Here is an 18,296-nt window from a genome sequence, read left to right on the forward strand (position 1 = left end):
AGTTAAAGTCCTTGCCTTGCATGCGCCGGGATCCCATAGGGGTGCCGATTTGGATCCGAGCAGCCCCCCTTCCCATCTGGCTCCCTGCTTGTGGCCTGGGAAAGCAGGCAAGGACGGCCTAAAGCCTTGAGACCCTGCATCAGTGTGGGAGACCCAGAAGGAGGATCCGGGCTCCTGGCTTCACTTCAGATCAGCACAGCTCCAGCCATTGTGGCCGCTTGGAGAGTGAATCAATGGACAGAAGATCTTTCTCTCTGTCCTCCTCTCTGTATATCTGACTTTCCAATAAAAATTAAATAAATCTTTAAAGAAAAACTACCGTGCTGGGAATGCTCATGACAGTGGTGTTAGGAATGCCCTGTTGAAGCAAAAGATGGCTGGTTCTTCATCCACCTCAAGTGGTCCAAGTAGTTCTGAAAACTTTGCTGTGGGTTCCGGAGGTGGTTTTGGTGGCAAAAACTTTGGCTCTGTAGGAAGTCATGGTGGCTTAGTATTATTCAGCAGTGGGCAGTGCATATGAGGCAGTGAGGTTGGTAGCAATTAATTTGTTCACCATGCAAGCAGTCTTGGATGTGATGGTATCAGAATGATTTGGGCAAAACCACAATCAGTCTTCAACTTTTGGACCCATGAAGGTAGGACACTTTGGAGACAGAAGCTCTGGCCCTGAGGACATGTCCAATATTTTACACACCCGTGAAATAGAGTGGCTGGACTGTTCTAGTAGGAGCATGGTGTTTTTTAATTGCAGATCTTGGTAACTACTAGAAAACACATTTGATGTGAGCGAAGACAGAGACGTGGCCAGGAGGCCATCATTTCCGGCGTACTTCTGAATTCAGGCAAGTATGGCAGTGGCAGGTTGTTTTAGATTTAGAATATGTTTTAGATTTCTAGACAACACTTCTATGGACAGGCACCAAATAGATTAGTTTCCGTTGTGCAGGAAGTGTAAAGCATCCCAACAAAGGAACTCCATGTAATTCACTTCCTGTTTCCCTTCTTCGCCCTTACTATTGCCTTAATGTATTGGCCTGCACATGATGCTGAATAAATGTTTTTAAAGATAATAATTACGCTTTTTTTTTTAAAGATTTATTTTTATTATTTTTTCATTGGAAAGGCAGATATCCAGAGAGGAGAGACAGAGAGGAAGATCTTCCGTCCGATGATTCACTCCCCAAGTGAGCGCAACAGCCGATATTATGCCGATCCGAAGCCAGGAGCCTCTTCCGGGTCTCCCACGCAGGTGCAGGGTCCCAAAGCTTTGGGCCGTCCTCGACTGCCCTCCCGGGCCACAGGCAGGGAGCTGGAAGGGAAGCAGGGCTGCCGGGATTAGAACCGGCGCCCATATGGGATCCCGGGCGTGCAAGGTGAGGACCTTAACCACTTGCGCCACCGCGCCGGGCCCAATAATTACGCTTTTTAGAAAGCTATGACTCCAATAGTATCTGTTGCTTTGTAAAAGATAATAAAAATCATAAAATCCTATCAAATTACAAAACGCTGCATGAAATGTGATTAACAAAAGCACACATTTCAAAAGTAAATGTATTGTCGCATGCAAGCAGATTTTGTCTGTATGCCAGAATTCGGGAAATAACAATGCCTTTTTCATATCATATCAATGAAAAGTGAACAGTTGAATGGCGTTCATCAAATTAATTATGTTGTACAGTAACTGACACCTTCCTGTGGTTCCAAAACATTTGCACCATGTGGTATAGTATTCACCCACAGCTCCTCTCCTCTCTCTTCTCTTGGAAGTGGCCAAGATGCTGTGTGTCGGAATCAGCTATTCCGGGTGACATGGAGTTGAAATCATCCACCATGGGACATTTTTATATCTGGTTTCTTTCACCTTGAACGTTTTCTAGACTTACCCATTAGATAGCGTTTTATCCTTTCGATGTGACATTCCATCATGTAGTACATGCTACAATTGGTTTATTTACCGATGGCTATGTTGGCTGCTAAGCATAGCACTCCTGTCAATATGAGTGCACAGAGGACTCTTTTGAGCATCTGTTTTTAGTTCTTTGTGCGTTTACTGAGGAGTAGAATTTCTGGGTTATATGGCAATTGGTATTTAACATTGTAATTGCCAAACCCATCACAGCAAGGGGAACATTTTGTATTCGCACTGGCATTGCCTACGTAGTACGGGTTTTCTCATCTTTTCAAATGCTCATGTTCCTTTAAAAAATTATTGTAGTCATCCTGGTGATGTGAACTGATAACAAATGGTCGTTTTCATTTTCGTTTCCCCGGTGACTAATGCTGCTACGCATGTGTCATGTGTTTATTGGTCTTTTATATGTCTTATTCGGAGATTGAGCCATGCGAGCCCTTTGTCCAGTTTTTGACTGAATCGGACCTTGCAGTAGCTTGAAAAAGTCATATCTTAATATCATTTAGTGTGCAATACAAATCATAGTCATAATTACCTTCCAGAAGAGTCACACTTTTCAATGGCATGGACCATGGTTTCAGAGGGACACTGCACCGGACTACCCAAATAATGACCCCTGGAAGTGACATGACATGATTTTTTTGGGCCAGGTAATGTGAAAATACTCCCGCCCACTCACCCAAACCTTTTTTTTCCCCAAAGATTTATTTTTATTATTTTTTTATTGGAAAGGCGGATATACAGAGAGGAGAGACAGAGAGGAAGATCTTCCGTCCGATGATGCACTCCCCAAGTGAGCGCAACGGCTGATGCTATGCTGATCCGAAGCCAGGAGCCTCTTCCGGGTCTCCCACGCAGGTGCAGGGTCCCAAAGCCTTGGGCTGTCCTCGACTGCTTTTCCGGGCCACAGGCAGGGAGTTGGAAGGGAAGCGGGGCTGCCAGGATAGAACCGGCACCCATATGGGATCCCGAGCGTGCAACGAGAGGACCCTAACCACTTGTGCCACCGCGCCGGGCCCAACCTTTTATTTTTGTAAGATTGATTTGTTGTTTTTGGAAAAATAGTCATGCTGAGAGAACGAGAGAGAGAGGAAGACCTTCCATCTGCTGATTCGCTCCAGATCTCCCACGCAGGCACAGGATCCCAAGGCTTTGGGCATCCTTAACCACTTTTCTGGGCCACAAACAGGGAGCTGGATGGGAAGCAGAGCAACCAAGCCATGAACTGGTGTCCATATGGGATCATGGTGCATGCAAGGAGAGTATTTAGCCACTGGGTCATTGTGCTAAGCCCCCAAGCAACGTTTAAAGTTTAGATATTTCTCAGAAAGATCAAATTTTCAAATTACTAAGGAAAAATTCACCAATATAGAAAATAATCACAGACATTAAGGGAACCATTTTTCAGGGTTTTTTTTTTTTTTTTTTTTTTGGTTGTTTTGTTTTTTGAGCAAAGGGTCTTAATTCAGGTCACTGGTATCATCTTCTTCATGTACCAATCATTGTGCATTTGTTTTGCTTTAAAGCCTGAATGTTCAATATCAACATCTAAAATATATTAGTTTTATAACCAACTGGTAGCATTTCTTGATTTGTTATATATCAGGAATATCAAAAATTAGAAATCATATTTCATATGTTTAGCCACAAATACAAGAAGAGATTGTAAGGGCTGGAAGCTGTTCAGAAAACAGAAGTTTGCACGGATACATTTTATCAGAGCAAGTGTTTTTTCAAACGCTTGCCCTTTCTGAGAGTAACGCTTGAATGAGGACCACGGAAAATCATTTTCACTGAAAAATAAATTCTGGTTTTAAATTGTGAACTTCATGCTACGTTGCAAAAATACAAAAAGCACTGAGGTTTCAACTTAAATCTTAGAGTATTCTGGAGACAAGGACGTGCTCCTTTTGAGGTTCATTAAAACTAGTAAATGAACTTGACATCCTGGATCCAGTTGAAAGACCGATCCAGTGGACCTAACAGGAACCTTTAGCTGAGCAAGGATGAAACAGCAATCCAGAGAGGGACATGAGGACCCCACAGTGCGTCTTTTCTCAGTTTGAATCACTGGGAAATTTGCAACAAAAAAGTGATCCAGGAAAGCAACATGAAGCAAAGCAAGAGGCTACTGTAGGTAGAGCTTGTCAGAAGGGCTGGATTGTCTATCAGCAGAAGGGAAATCGGATGACCGATCATAGCAAGATAAACACACATGTGTTCGGAAGTTCAGCAATATAGAAAACATCACTAAACATATTAGTTTCTATTGCTAGGTATCAAATAACCCCAAATCTTTATATTTTTTTTTTGTTGGAAAGTGAAGATATACATAGAGGAGGAGAGACAGAGAGGAAGATCTTCCGTCCATTGATTCACTTCCCAAGTAGCCTCAATGGCTGGAACTGTGCGAATCCGAAGCCAAGAGTCAGGAGCCCACAGCTTATTCCGGGTCTCCCGCACTGGTGCAGGGTCCCAAGGCTTTGGGCTTTCCCAGGCCACACGCAGGGAGCTGGATGGGAAGCGGGCCTTCTGAGATATGAAACGGTGCACAAAAACGATCCCCGCACGTACAAGGTGAAGACTTTAGTCACTAGGCTACAGCGCTTGGACCCCCTAATTTTTTTTTTATAAGTAAAGCTAAATGCATAAATATTTGTCTTTAAGAATACTTTTGCTGGGCCCCGCGCAGTGGCCTAGTGGCTAAAGCCCTTGACTTGAATGCCCGGGATCCCGTATGGGCGCCAGTTGTAACCCTGGCAGCACCACTTCCCATCCAGCTCCCTGCTTGTGGAGGAAAGCAGTGGAAGATGGCCCAAATTCTTGGTACCTTGCACCATCGTGGGAGACCTGGAAGAAGCTCCTGGCTCCTGGCTTCAGATCGGCTCAGCTCCGGTCGTTGCGCTCACTTGGGGAGTGAATCATCGGACAGATGATCTATTCTCTATTTCTCCTCCTCTCTGTATATCTGACTTTGCAATTAAAAAAAAATTTTTTTAATAAAAAAGAATACTTTTGCATCAATATGAAATCCAGTACACTGTGTTTGGACATATTTGTTGTTTGACAGCACGTTTGTGTAATAAATTGATTTTCTTTCCATCAGAAGTTTGCCAAGTCTCATGGCTTCAATAACTATGATGATGTTCTAAAAATTAATTTTTCTTTTCCTTCACCTTAAGTTCATCTGCAATGATTATTAATATCGCACGTTGTCCATCTGTTTCCAACACTGCTCTAGGACTTGAAATGCCTGCAAATACAGAGACCCCAAGTAGAACTAGTGTGTAAAGATTGCATTCTGGAACTTGCTCACACAGGAACAATCTTTCTGTTTGTTCTGCAGGCTTACCCTTTTCCTAGCTGGAACTTACTTTCGTGACACCTGCGCTATTTGTTCTTGAGGTCCAACTTGCTCTATAGCATTGAGGCTTCACTTTGCACCGGGACATGAACCCTCGCACCTCGGCTTCTTACATAACCCCAGGCTCACCACCTCAACAGCCCTCTGCCTGTTACTTCCATCTGTCTCCCCCTCCTTGCGTAATAATTTATTCTGACCACATCCGAACCCCTTCTTCGCCTACATGGCACCCAATGAGCACTGCCAGAAAAAGACGCAAGTGTAGCTAGTAACATCCAATTCAAGCGGACCTTTGGTAGTTATTAGAAAACTAGGCAATAAAGTTAAATATGTACATTATCTTTCCGATTCTGCTCAAATCGCAGCTAATTTCTGCTTTGGTCACAGTGGATCAATACGCTTAACATTATAGTGAAGATACATTTCCCCCAAGTTTTAGACATCAAATTCACAAGCGTTTTATATCCTTTCAATGCACCCTCATTGATGCTACTCCATCAGTAGGATTGTAAAAGAGCCAGATGATTGTGGAATAGCCTCAGACTTTAATGTCATAAGATTAAAAAAAAAATGACTGTAGAAAATACAGCCTCATTAAGGTATACTGAAAAACCAAATCAGACTGGAAGTCAGAAAATTTAGAATTTATAGGTAAATTTCTATAGATGATATGGTTCATTTATCCAATAACTTTCTTGGGCATAACTTCTGCTTTTATAGAAATTAACTATTATTTGTGTGTGTGTGTGTGTGTGTGTGTGTGTGTGTGTGTGTGTGTGTTTTGGTAACATTTAACTCGGGAAATTTGATGTCAACCGTTTCAGTAAATTTTTACTATAAAACACACCATTTATAATGGTAAAATTCTTCTCAAGTATTTACTGATGCATACATGCTGTTGTATCATTCCTGGGCTTACTGTGTTTATATGATGAAATGTATACTTTGCATAAGATCAAGTACCTTCCTCTTGTTTTACCTTCTGAAGCTATTTCTCCCACCACTGATGGTACACCAGCATCCAGGAGGCTTCCTAGGTCCTGCAGAATCTGTGTGTTCATGTTCTTGCTGCCGGATCTTTCTCCATCAATTACATGATCTCCTCTGAGGCCTTGGGTGCAGCAGATCACACTGACCTTAAAGCCCCTCCCTTTACCTTCTATCAAAACCACATATAAACTTAAACGTAAATAAATTTTATTATAAAATCTATCATGTTAGCTTACAGTTACAGTGGAAATGTTATTATTTTTTTCCTAAAATAGAGGAAGGTCTTATAATATTAACCCAGGGTTATTATCTCACAATAACCTAGCAGCACAATTAAAATTTACCAATTCCAAATTTTAAGTGTGCAGTTCACGTCAGAGTGATTCCAGCTCCTTTCCTGAAATAACAACTTAACATATTTTCAAAAAAATGGAGAAGACATTCTCACTTCTCGCTCTCTTGATCTCTTTTTGTCTCTGTCTAGTCTCTCTCTGCCTCTGAGTAATTTAAAGGGTACATTAATTTTGGCACAAAAAAATGGAAGTCCATGCATATGAAAAGCTTTCAGAAGGACTCGTGGATAAGGTTTATGAAACACCTTGCATGGATTTCAGAAATGTTCTGCACTCATAGAAACTTACCCCTCAATTCCATTTTTTCATAAACTTTTTGAGGTCATCTCGTCCATTTTCAGTCATATCCTCTTCCCTGCTCTTTAGCCTTGAACTCTATCCTGTTTAAACCTCTTTTCTTTCTGAAGAATATATTTTTCCTCCGAACATCCACTCCCAAATCTTTTCATGCCTTAGTCACGAATCTCTGGAATCCGACCTCACTTGCCTTCTCTCTCCTCGCATTTCTTCTTTAATTTGTTGTAACTGCTCTGCATAAACTGCTTTCTTCAGGCTCAGCAAGGAATTTCTGCTCAATCAAAAGCGATGCCGAAAGTGCCATCCGTGTCACCCCTGTACACCATGTGGCATGCTTCCGCAGTTACGTTAACTTCTACCACCTGTGCGTCGTGTACCCTCCGATTGTTGCAACTTGAAGTAATTTCATTTTTCTACATTTACATCCAATATGTTCCTGCATGCTATGCCGGTTAATTTTACTGTGTCATGAAACTATTTCATCATTTATTTCTAAAATTATTTGCCCTTTTTTCTAGCCTGTTTCTTTTTTTTTTTAATGTTAAAATAAATTTATTATTTATTTTTAAAATTTAGTTGAAAGTGAGAGAGAGGAAGAGAGAGAGAGACAGAAATATGCAAATGAATGACAGTGGTTTCTCATCTGCTGATTCCTGTCCAAAATGCCCACACTAACCAGGGTTGGGCCAGGCTCAAGCTGAGAGCCAGGAACTCAGTCTGTTCTTAACCCCAAGCACTTGAGCCCATTATCTGCTGCCTCCCAAGATGCACATTGGCGGATAGCAATAACGGGGAATGGGGACAGGACTGCAGCCCAGGAGGTCTACAGTCTAACATGGGGAGTGCAGGCATCCCAAGTGGTGTCCTTACCCTGTGCCACACACTGCTAGGCAACACCCAAACCAGTAAAACACAGGTAGGGTTGGTGATGCAGGAAGAAGTGAGACCTTCTCCTACAGTCAGTTCCTTCTTCTTGGTACAGATAGATCCATTTCCAAATGAAGATTTCCTCTATAGATGTAAATTTGTTTTATAAAAAGAACTTTCAAGAACTGCTTTGATATCTGCAGTGTTTCAGAATAACCGGCTTAAAATAATCAGTATGCCAAACAGGCTTATTTTGGGGTGGCCTATTCTGGCTCTGCCATATTTTGGGTGTCTACAGGCATGTTTGGGGGAGTTTATGTCACAAGTGCCAACAAACGGAAGAGAGTTGATCAAATATCTGGAGAACTGGTGCTGTGGCTGAGTGGGTTAAGATGCTGCCTATAGGCATCCCATATTAGAATGAACACTTTGAGTCCCAGCTACTCTGCTTCCTACCCAGCTAGTTCCTTGCTAATGTATTGAGAATGAAAGCAGACAGTATCTCAAGTGTTTGGGTCCCAGCCCCTTATGTAGGAGGCCAGGGTGGAGTTTCTGGCTTGACTTTTTTTTTTTTTAAAGATTTTATTTTTATTAATTTTTATTGGAAAGGCGGATATACAGAGAGGAGAGACAGAGAGGAAGATCTTCCGTCCGATGATTCACTCCCCAAGTGAGCGCAACAACCGATGCTATGCCGATCCGAAGCCAGGAGCCTCTTCCGGGTCTCCCACGCGGGTGCAGGGTCCCAAAGCTTTGGGCCGTCCTCGACTGCTTTCCCGGGCCACAGGCAGGGAGCTGGAAGGGAAGCGGGGCTGCCGGGATTAGAACCGGCGCCCATATGGGATCCTGGGCGTGCAAGGCGAGGACCTTAACCACTTGCGCCACCGTGCCGGGCCCGTGGCTTGACTTTTGCCTGGTTCAACCATGAACTAGCCTGTTTCTTAGCTCACATCTACCTTTCATGGTACTTAATTAGTTTACCAAGATTACTTATGAATTGACCTAAATTTTGGTCAGAAATGTAAACTCGTTGAATGTGAATCAGCAAAGATATTATTTCCCCCTGCAAGATTTATTCGAGTATTATTGAGTGTCCTGCTATTCACAATTCAGGTAACATTGACTACAACAAAAATTGACAACTTGAATATATTATTCTGCACTGTCCTCTTAAGTTATTAAAATGTTGATTTTGATTAGCATGTCTTGTTGTTTATTCACCCACAAAGAAATATGCAAGACTAGTTGAAATAACTGATATGCATGGGATTGCTTTCGCAGATACAGATAAATAAATTTTGGCTTAGATGAGAATCTAATTTAGTGATTATTTTAAAATTGAGAAGTAAATTTAATTTTTGTTATGTTTTCTTAGAGTTCTTTTTTTTTTTTTATCAAACCTGAGTTGTTTCTCTGACTTGTCTTATGTAGTTCATTTTTCTGTTTTTAGCAAATTCAATATAGTTCATCTGTACTCTTCTAGGACTGCTGAAATTCATTTCTCTTTCTTCCACTTATTCTTTCTTCCTTTTCTTTTCTGAAAATTAAATGTAAATTGTTCCTCCACTGTTTCTACGTTAGAAGCACACAAACTGGAAAGAATGTCATTAAAATATAAGTTTATTTTGGTGAGAAAAAAATGAAATTTCTGCATTGTTTTTAGATTCACATACATTTCTCACGACCTTTCTAAAGGCCTCTTATGACCATGAATTTCAAAAATTTTCATGAATTTCAAAAAGTGTGGTGCTAGAGTAAGCTTGCCTTGAATGCCACGTTCCACACACTGTTTAAAATACCCTCATTTATTTGTGCAAAGAAATCGAAATCCGTGCTAAAGAAATATTCACATGGAAATAATGCTATGCAAGAAAGAAAAGTATTCAGATGCCACCCAATTTTGCTGAAATGAAATTTAACGAGCTCCATGAGAAGAAAGAATAGCCATCCAGGATTTGAGGAGCACTTCTACCACCTCCTTAAAAGCCTATCAGAACAGTTTGGGCAGAATTAGGGATAGCCATAAAGTTGTCTGTACATAAATTTGGAAAAAAAATTTAAAACATGAATATATCGATTTTGATCTCTCAGACACAGCTCAAAGTAAGGAAACCCTCTGGAAAGCTATTTCCATTGTCCAGTTATGAAAAGTTAAGACCAAAGAGACTGAGATTTGAAAGTATGAGAGAATTTACACGTTACAGGAGAGCAACCAGCTCAGTGTGAGAAAGTGATACTCAGCAGGCTTTTGATAAGTATCCTATGTGTGATGACAGCTTCAAGTGTTCTTTTACAATATCAATGTTAGAAGTGCTAACACTGAAAGGCCAGGGTTGTGATGCAATGGCTTAAGCTACTGCCAGCAACGTCAGAAGCCCATATGGACACTGGTTCAAGTCCCATGTGCTCCATTTCTGATCCAAATTCCTGCTAATACACTTGGGGAAAAGTGGAAGATACCCCTGTACTTATGTGTGAGACCCTGATGAAACACTTGACCCCTGCTAATGCCTTTGAGGCTATTTGGGCCATGAGCCAATGGGCGGAAGATCTTTCTCTCTATCTCCATTTGTTTCTCTGTAACTCCGCCTTTCCATTAAAGGCAACAAATACATATATTTTTTAAAGTGGTGGATGGAATCTTCATTTTTCTTAGGACACTGAATTAGCTGCAAAGCACTCTTGTCAAACCCTACACTAAGGATACTTGTTCTAAGACATAAATATTTACTTTTATGTTTAAATAAGTGGTGTGTGTGTGTGTGCGTGTTAGAGAGAGAGAGATGAATAAAGTAGTTGGCAGTGAGGAAGAAAATGAGAGACACAGACATTGAGAGGGGCATACACAAGAATGCTCACCTTGAGAAACTTCTAAGAAGGTTTTCTGAAATGTTTTGGACAGCTTTTAGGGAAGCAGAGAGATTAATCTTTTTGGGGCTCTCCAGAAAATAGAAAGCATTAAATGTCACACAGCTTGGCATTAGCGCTCTGTGCAGTGAGGTGGAAGCTAGTTTTCTGCTTGATCACTCAGCCCAAGAGGAGCAAGTTTCAGCAAGCAAACACAAGGAACTGAAACAAGAGATGAATTAAGGGAAAGCTCAAAGATGCCTGATGGAATCTTGCAAGCTGTCTGCCCGGTATTCCTTGGAGAACATGCGTGTACTGCTGAACTGGAGAAAGAAGTTGTAACTTTGAAACATTTACATGATTGCTAGGTTTGTAATTCTCTTCCTGATGACATATTGTAGTTCAGTTTCTCACATCTTCCTTACCGGCAGACACTTACGCTTCAGCGGAAACGAATTTAATTACTAATAACTCCTACCTGGTGATTCCTTTATGTGGTAGTGCAGATTCAAGACTGCTCATCGGTAAAGATACCTCCAGTTTTTCATTCAAAAAATATTGTACTGATGCTAACACTGTCCGTGTTTTATTCACGAAAGCGATTACAAAACTGTTGAAAAACTTTTTTTTTTTAAAGAAAACCTTGATTGATTTTTTTCAAAGGCAGGGGCTGGGAAAGACTAAATACACACCTGGAACTTGAGCTAGAACTCCCATTTGCGTGGGAGGGGCCCAGAGCTGAGCTATCTTCCACTACGTTCCCGGACACAGTATCAGGGAGCCGATTGCCCATACCTACAATGTCAGAATACACTCAAATAGCAGAATGACGGACTTACGACTGTTGATGAAGGATTATTCTGTTGTAATATTTAAGGGAAATCATTGGAGGGAGGAGATTTGGGGAGACGGAAAGGGACACCACAGAGCCTCTGGAACTGTATCATAAGATAGAAAGAGAGAGAGAGAGAGATGGGGAACAAGCAGGAGTTGAATGGTACCTGCTGGTGCCCAGATGGGAGTCTGGCATGCCACAGTGCTGGCCCCATCATTTCCTAGGTGAAGGAGTCTAATGGCTCGGTTAATGCATGTCATCTATTTCAGTCCCTAATATTTTTAAATGTCATAATGTTTAGAGTAATTTTCTTTACGTGCTATCATTGAGAATTTCCTTTAAAATGAAACATTTCAACCCTTTGGGAATGGGGAGAGAGATGATATTCTGTAATGAGTCTGCTTGTGGAACTATTATTATTATTATTATTAATAATAATAATAGAGTGCTGGGATACATTAACGAGTATTTCCATTTTAAACTGCTTAGTGTCACGTCTTAAAAGTACTGTTGATGGGGGACAGACAGGAACCCTCTGAAAATGTGTAATTTTTTTTTTTTCACTGACATTTCAGGGAATAAAACCGCTTCTAGTCAGCTTTCGAGGAAGGATGTGAAATGGCTTGTTTCCGAATGTGTAGCTTTATGTTTATCTTACAGTTTCTCCATCATCTTCAGTCCTTACTAGCCAAAGTTAAGAAGATACCCGATTTACATTTCTCTGTTTTAAAGAACGATCTTGTTTAGAGGGGGGCAAGTGTCTACATATTCCACCCCTTTTACAAAAGTGCACATGAAGAATTTGGTTTTGAATGATGTTTCGAATCTGTGAAGAATCAGTGACCAGAAACATAAAAGAAGAAAATAAAGTTGGAGAGCCGTTTAAGATAGAAATATATTAAGCTCCTTGCTAAGATTTCAAAAGAAAGGGCACATTTTCATCTTCAGAGTCAAAACTGTTGCCGAGGGCAAGGACTTTAAACTGAATGGGACAAAGAACCCTGAAAGTGATCTCTGTTCTCGAGGTCTGTCTATTTTATTACAGTAAGAGTGGCCAGCACTGTTACTGATTAACACAGTGTCAACATTATACTGAAAGCGGTGGACGGCTTATATATTCAGATAAAGTTTTCACTTTCTGTAGGCTTACAGATTTGTGTTTTATGGTCTAGTCTCTCTGATAAGCTGTTTTTCAGAAGCCTAGAAGTTTCTTCGTTGTAAAATGAAGCCTAAACTCTTAGGCTGCTATCCATTTATGCTTCTGGCATTTGATTTCTGAAACTAAGTAACTCAAATTCATTTATTTAGTTCTCAAACTAAATATATGAAGATTTTGATAGAATGTAATGGCATCACTGATCCTGCTTTTAAACTTAAGAATAACAGGCAGATTTTAATAAAGTGCAAGCATATACATGATATTTAGTCAGACTGGAAATTCTTGACACCATGACTTTTTAATAGCTTTTGCAGTTATGAAAAATTTCTCATGATTTTTATGGTGTTAGACTAAAAAGATTTATCTTTCGTGCTGGGTGGTGTGTGGATTCTATCTCACAATTGTAGGAACTTGGCCTCTGCCCCCCATTCTCTAATTTATAAAAACAAAACTCATTTGCTAGCTTTCAAATATTACTTTATTTTAATGACACATTTACGCGATATTTTGTACCACCATCACCCTCCAGAAGACATTAGACAATACATAAAAATACTTTTGATTGTCAAAGTAGTTGGTCGTGTCTAGTGCAGAGAATACCGCCTTAGAACAATCTTAGAACAACTTAGAACAATCTGGTCATTGCTGTCAAGGGTAAGGAATATTGATTAGTTACATATGGTACATTACTAAGAGTCTGCACACAGCTCCCCGATTTCCTCTATGTTATTACAATACCGTAGGACTTAATAAAAAGTCATAATCCAGCAATCTGCTGTTTAAGTGTATTCTGACATTGTGAGTATGGACAATGACAGAGTCCTGCATCCTGATAAAACCACACAGATCATAGCTTGTAGTATTCCCTTGGAAGTTGTTGCCCGTGGTTGCACATTTACCATTTGATGTCTCACCCCGGTGTTCCTTGGAATGAATTTGTCCAGGATGTAACAACCATTATTGTTCTCCCAATCTGTAGAAGAAGAAAAATAGTCAAATTGACTGTTTTATGGTATATGCAATTTTTTAAGGATTTGTTTTATAGTTTTTCATTTGGTTCATTTGCTCTTCCGTTGACTACTTTTTAGAAAATATTCAGTGTGTGTACTTAGATCTCTATGGTATTAATACATCACTAGCTCAAAATGAGATCAGATTATCCTTTGTATTTTCCTGAAATCTACATTTCCACTAGTACGTTCACTTAGAGAAGACTTTCCCTTCTATTTATTCATCGCTAGACTTTCTTCTTAAGCTGTTCTTCTCCCAAGCTAAAAGTAGACCATCTTTATTCTGGCTCACTTCCTATCATTTGCATGAGCTTGAGTGTGTTGAAATATATTATCATTAATGCTTGTAAACTGAGACTGTTCAAAATGTGCCCAACCACCCGTGTATAAAAAGAACTTTCACACAAGTTTTTTTTTGCTTCACTGAAAGAATAAACCTGAAAATTTAAGATACTGCGATAAACATTTACTTTCTTTTTCTTTTCTTTTTTAAGATTTATTTATTTATTATTGGAAGTCAGATAAATAAAAAGAATATAGAGACAGGAAGCTCTTCCATCCGCTGGTTCACTCCCCAAGCAGATGCAATGGCTGGTGCTGAGCTGATCCGAAGGCAGGAACCCGGAGCCTCTTCTGGGTCTCCCATGCGGGTGCAAGGTCCCAAGGCTTTGGGCCGTCCTCAACCATTCTCTCAGGCCACAAGCAGGGAGTTAGATGGGAAGCGGGGCTGCAGAGATTACAACCGGTGCCCATCTTGGATCCCAGTGTGTGCAAGATGAAGACTTCAGCTGCTAGGCGTTTACACACACAGGCACATGCATACATTTGAATCTGAGACTTTTTAATTGTTCTGTAGCTTGAGTTCTGCATTTACTTACAAAGTGCTTTGAACATAAGAGTTACGAAATATTTGAGAGTTCATATTCCGAATTTAACCAGGGGCCAGCATTTGGGGTGCATCAGATTAAACTTCTGCCTACAACACTGGCATCTGATTTTGGAGTGCTGGTTTGAGTTCTGGCTGCTCCTCCTCCAGTCCAGATCCCTGCAGTTTTACCTGGGAAAGCAGTAGATCATGTTCCAAGTACCTGGAGCCCTGACATCCCTGTGGGACCCTAGGATTGAGCTTCCATCTCCCGTACTCAGTTTGGTCCAGCCCTGGCTGTTGCAACACTCAAGAAGTGAACTAGTAAATGGAAGATGCCTCTCTCTCTCCCTCTCTCCATCTCTCCCTCCAATGAATAAAGAGGTATTTAAGAAGGATTTAATCAAAGAAAATGCAGGAAAACTATAAGATGCAATTTAGGGCTGTCCATCTTTTGAGCTCCTGTGCTCTGCCTCCATCCTCCTTCATTGTTGAAAACCTATAGCCAACGTATTTCTGTGACGTAGCTATTAGTACTATCTTTGCCCCTCTCCTGGATTTTGATTGGGCACCCAACAGAGGAAAAAAACACTCCTTTGAACCAGATCTCACCCCACCAATACAGCCCCCAAAGCTGGCTCTTTCTAATCTCAAAAATCTGAAGTCATTTAAAATAGAAACTAAAAGAATCCAATAAGCTTTTCTTCTATTTCTCTTGAGCAAAATGAAACATGGCACAGCATTCAGCCTACCTCTTCCTCATGCATGTAGATTTTTGGAGCAAACTTTCATAGATAGGAGTTAAACTGTTTACTCTCATGGTAAGCCACTTCTCTCTTTTGCTTTCTGATATCTATAGTCTTTTGGTCTATGTTCCATTTTCATTATCAATACAGCCTCCCTGATGAGTCCTCGCTTTCATTTTAATGTTTTAGTGCAGCCAGCAATGTCAATACTACTAATTCAGTGTTACAGTTCAATGAATTGAATGATGTGGAAAAGTCGTATGTGTTCAAAACACACAGAAATCACAATAGGACAATACGCGTGTGTGATTCTATATGCAGGCTTGCTTCTGTCACCTCTTTTGTTTGTAGATTAACAAGTGAGCAATTACTATTCACTGTATTTACAAAGTCACATCTAAAGAACCTGTGTCATGATGCAAAACTTATCAAGTGATGTTTTCATGTGGGGAACACTTTCATCCTCCTTGCTGCACATTTGTTAGGCATTATCTGCATCAGTGCTCATGTTTGCTAATCACAGATTCTCACAAGGTAGCCCGGTGCTTTTCCTAAGCCCAGGGTACCCGAGGTTGTGAAAGAAATGACAAGTTCTAAGAATATATTGAGTAGTGATCATTATTGGAACCGGAGGAAATATAGGTTCTTACATTTCTAATAATGCTCATAGAATTTTTAACTTTCCCTTTATATTGAAACGTGCTAGTAGATAAAAGTAAATAGTACTCATTTTGTGCCAGAACATCAGCAGATGGTATCTAGCAATATCTTATTTCGCTGAAGTACGGTTTATATAAATGAAAAGTGTTTTTATTTCCTAAATGGGAACTTTTTAAAAAAATATATTTACTTCTAAGAACTCCTGTTGCCTACAGCTGAATTGAGTTCTTTTTGTTTTTTTTCCTTTCTTAATGCAATAATTTCCAATATTGTTCATGGCCAATACATATTTAAAAGCATAATTTACTTTGGACTATAATGAACAGGCTGTAACTAAAGCAAGGAGACTTCTTAGAATTCTCCTAATATGGATGATGTGTTAGCTGGAATTCATTGTTTATAGGAATGCCCTTGTTGAAATTTACAAGAGATTCAAATATATTTTCATTGAAAATAATACACTTGCAGAAAAATTTTGTGACAGTGTAAGATATTTCAGCCACGGTGAATAATTTCTACTGGGCTGGCAGTGGAGTACTAATTTTGTTGAAAACTTTAAGCTTGAAAATCCTATTGTTTTTCTCTGCACATATAATTCCTTTGATTTTTTTTTTTAACAGAAACAGATATTGAAATTTTGAGATTGAAACCCCATGCGTTATATAGGATTTCCTGTAAGATAATTTTATTGAAGGTGAATACTGTGTACTTTGATCAGTTTGGTCAAAGGATTTTAACTGAAAGCTCAAGTAGGACACATCCATTCAAGTGCTTGGCCAATGAAATATTGGAAGCCAGTTGTTTATGTGTATGTATGGTGTTTTCTCTGGGTCAAAAAAAAAATTAGTTTGGAGTCTTATATTAATTCATCTTACCCTTTCGATAAACCCATAATGTAAGAATAAATAATAGCTTCCTTTCAGATATATATGTTTTCGTAAGTATATACCGGAAGCCCAAGAAGTTTAAGCAACATACTAAAGCTCTCATAATTATAAAAGGCAGATGAGGAATTGAGGACTGGGTCTCCCTCACTGTTTCCTAGTGCCTCTCCTTGTGAGGGAAACCTGTTCTCCACCTTTGCGATTGTTCCAGTTGTTGTTGTTTTGTTTGTTTCAAGCTGGGATAATAGTTATTACAGTATCCAGACAGCGATTGGTAAGCTGAGTCAATTCATCGACTGCCTTGTGCTCCCATGATTGACATGTGTCATTAAATACTCCAACCGTGGAGGCTCCATAGAAATTCTGAATTCACTCTACCCCCAAGATAAACACACTTGTGTGTCAATTAAAAACAAAATTAGAAAAAAGAAAAAAAAAAGGCAGGAAAAGGGGGGAAGGCCCACTGATGAATGCAAAACTAAATGCCAATCTAGGCAGAAAGAGAACCCATGAAATGGAACTTGTTACTGGAGAGCACAGACAGTATGGTACAAGAGATTTCTGAGTGGACAGGAACATTTGAAATTTAACTTCACAGGCTTTCTTTAGCTTGAAACTTTGTTTTAAAAAGTGTTTCATTGAGCCTGATGTCTTAGATGAAAGCTAATAACAGTATATTAAGTTCTTAGGAACCCATTAAGCGTAACTCTGACTTTAATAAAAGTCTTAATGTGTTCCTCATATTGTATATTCCAGGCTTAGCCAACAAATTCTGAAAAGTTCACTACTTGACTCCGAATCTTTAGAAATAGCCACAAGATTTAATTTTAATTTTTTCTCCAAAGAAAAATGTGTACCTATATTTGGGGGGCACTCACATTAACTTAAAAATTATAATCAGGGTATTTTTATAGCCATCCACTTTGTTTCAAAAAAAAAAATCGTTCCTTTAAAATGACTGTCATTGAATGCCATTTACTTCCACAATAACAGAAACAATAATTTATCAAATCACCTCACAGTCATAATCCACTTAGTATAGAAGAACAGCATAAATTTTAAAATTCTTAAGCATCCAAAAACACACGATTTTCAGCTTTCTAATGACCATTTTTGTATTCATAAGACTTTGAGATTATGGTGGAAAAACATTTTAAGTATGACCTAAATCTGCATTAGTATTTTTAAAATTTGGAAGAAAGTGTTTGTAAGAACTCGGTTTTTATTACACTGTCGTCCGTGCAGGTTTTTTCAAGTAAATTTTTGTGAAGATAGAATGCAAGTTTATAAAAAAAAATAGGATCCTATTGTCTCATTTGACCTTCAGAACAAATCTCTGAATTAATTGAGTGGCATATACAATAACAACTTAGGAATCTAAGTCGTTGCCAGAGGAATCTCCCATTCTCTCTGTCCCTTGAGGTTTTTCGGTGAGGAGACACAAACTACAATTTCAAAATCAGTGTGCCCAGTTGCTCAGACTGCTGATGTTTATTCAATCCGTCTA

General features: G+C 39.6%; 1 protein-coding gene across 1 annotated transcript in view; it reads left to right on the forward strand.

The window, feature by feature from the left end:
• Positions 1–18,296, forward strand: part of PCLO (piccolo presynaptic cytomatrix protein) — a 334,110-nt gene that overhangs the window by 187,247 nt on the left and 128,567 nt on the right. The gene's annotated exons all lie outside the window — the stretch shown is intronic.

This window comes from Ochotona curzoniae, unplaced genomic scaffold, assembly GCF_017591425.1.
Source record: "Ochotona curzoniae isolate NIBS_2020 unplaced genomic scaffold, NIBS_Ocur_1.0 contig_21, whole genome shotgun sequence".
NCBI lineage: Eukaryota > Metazoa > Chordata > Mammalia > Lagomorpha > Ochotonidae > Ochotona > Ochotona curzoniae.